This window comes from Manihot esculenta, chromosome 13 (genome assembly GCF_001659605.2).
Source record: "Manihot esculenta cultivar AM560-2 chromosome 13, M.esculenta_v8, whole genome shotgun sequence".
In the NCBI taxonomy this organism is placed as follows: Eukaryota; Viridiplantae; Streptophyta; class Magnoliopsida; order Malpighiales; family Euphorbiaceae; genus Manihot; species Manihot esculenta.
The window spans coordinates 26,583,134-26,585,897 of NC_035173.2; positions in this window are offsets into that span (position 1 = coordinate 26,583,134).

Below are 2,764 nucleotides of genomic sequence, written 5' to 3' on the forward strand. Positions count from 1 at the left end.
ATGCACCAACACCTCTTTTTCCTTCACCAAAACACCAAAACTCTCTTCTTTTGTTTCAACACGTTCTAAACACTTTACCACCCTCAAACCTGCGCATGAGTGAGTAAAAGCTTATAGATGAGTCATGGGAGACGTGGCATAACCTCAGGGAAGATTTGGAGGTAACATCTGTCCCAAATCAATGACTAAGGAGTGCCCACACATTGGCTGGCCAACTCAGCTTCGGCTACCGAAACTGCATGCAAAACCATGCAACGTTCGGGGGCCGAACTTAACCTTCGGGGGCCGAACATTGGGCACTTTCGGCGGCCGAACTTAACCTTCGGGGGCCGAACATGACAGAAACTCCTTTGGCCAATTCTCCACAAAACTCAACTCGTTTTCTACCCTAAACCTTTAAACAACTTGAAAATATTTTAGAAAACCTTCACTCTACCCGTCGAGAAATCTCTGACATCCCTGAATTTCACCGGATGGTAGAAATTCCGATGCCGGATTTAGCCGGGTATTACATTCTTCCCCCCTTATAAACATTCGTCCTCGAATGTTAAAAACAAACACAGATGCAAATAAGCAATTAAGGAAAGCCTACTACTTTCCTCTGCGAAGAGACACAGATATTACTGGAGTTCAAACTCCCGGGTTATCTACATTTCCTGCCTCTGCTGATTCTTAACTGCTGAATCTGTGTCTATATTCTACACTGATTGCTTCTCACTATTTCCAGTACCCAACTGACTTTGTTCTTTCCTCTGATTACTGACTTTTCTCTTTCTTTAGTCATACTATACTAGTTACACTAACCTTTACTTCTCTGTACTCAACTCGGTCAGAAGAGCCATACCTCTAAGGAAAAACTAGATGCCTTGCCTATAGCTTCAATGCTCTACTGAGTTTAAAACAAAAACGTCTTATGACACCTCATAATCATACGGACATGCCCCGAAACTGAACTTATAGTTATGCCGTGTTCTCTTAGAATCTACACCAGGTAGTAGATAATGGGCATGCTTCTCTGTTTTTCTGAACTAGTCTACACTTTTGCTGAGCATTCTGAGCTTTGCCCGCATTTTTTTTTTTGACTCTCTTTCTAACTCTCAATATCGAGATCGCTTCTAGAAAACCACTAGCTTCTACTAGCTGGTCCTATAGCTCATCCATTTTACATGGAAACACCTGTCCTGGTAGTGCTTTTGTGCAACTGCTCACAGTCGTTACAAAATCGCAAGGTTTCATCCTTCGTTTCTCTCACACTGACACTGGAACATTCCAAGGTGAGGTACTAAGTCGGATAACCTTGCTCTACCAAACGTTTCTATACTATGCTGACTATGCTCTCTCTGCAGGTGCCATTCTGTAGGGTAGAAGGAACGAAATGGTTCCGCGTCCAGACACCACTTCTATTCCACACTCTGACTCCCTGACAGATGGTAAACCTGACAGCTCGTCTGGGAAAAACATTTAGAACTCACTAGCAATGGGCGTTGAGGCTGATTCCCTGATCTGACTCCTAAACTCGCTCACAAGAGTTAGAACCCTCTGATACGCTTTCCTGTGTACCGTTGAGCCTACTGGGCTGACATCAAACCTCTAGGCACCTATACTCTGTCCCTGTCAAGGACTATCTCTGATCCATCTTAGCCTCTGAACTCTCCTACCTTGTCTCTACAGACACAGGTAGTACAATGAGTAAGTAGCCAATCCGCCCTAGACTGACGTCACATAGTCAACTCTAGAACCAGAAGGTCAGCTGGATAGTCTCTACTCACTCCTCTGACTGACTGACTCTGCCTCAGATGGATCCTACTCGGGTCCACTAACCCAGAGAAAAATACTCTACGCCTAGAAGTCATTCAACCCACTCGAGTCACAGCTCACTAAGTCACAAGGACGTAGGAACACGCGGGTTCTAAACACACAACATACACATCCGAACATCCACAAGTGAACATACCTGACGTCACTGTGTTCGATGTGATAGGTTCCTACTGAGTCAGAGTGAAGATCCGAACTATAGGTAACGAACCTTCTCTCGGGAACGTACTAATGAAAAGGCTAACCCTTTCCTCTGCCTCAATTTATCACCGAATCCCAGAGTAAACTGAAAGCTCCTCCTGAACTTACCCTTAGTCTTACTCTTTTGTTTCTCTATTTCATTCTAGGTTGCGTATTCTTTTTCTTTCTTTTGTTCTCTCTTACTCTTATTCTTTTCTTATTCTGTTCTTTGACTTATTTCTTATCTCTGAGGGCTGCACTCGGAGATGAGAGATCACTCTCCCTATACCTGGATAAAAAGCATCTCATAGTACCACTCTCGAATATCTTTCTTGGTTCACTAGCTCGCTATTACTCATTTGGCTTTTCCTATCTCTCGCACTCTGGTAGTGCAATCTTTACCATTCATCGTTCTCACTCTCTTCGTTTAGCGGGTGGTACACCTGATGACTTGTCTGGGTCCTATCGACAACTTTTCTCTGGCTGTGGGCACTACAATTGTTCCCCTCTAATCTGACTAACTACGCTATTCTCTGACACAAGCAAGAAAGCGTAAGAGCCTCTAGGGCTGATAGCAAACTTCTAGGCATCTCTACTTTGTCCCCACACACAGTACCTGTGATCCATTCATCCTGGTCTAAGCCTGACTATTCTGCCTCCGCTATCGACGGTAGTACGATGAGTAGCTAGTCCATCCACCCCTAGAATGACATCAACCAGTCACTCTAGAACCACAAGGTCAGCTGGAAGGCACCTACTCAAAACTTGC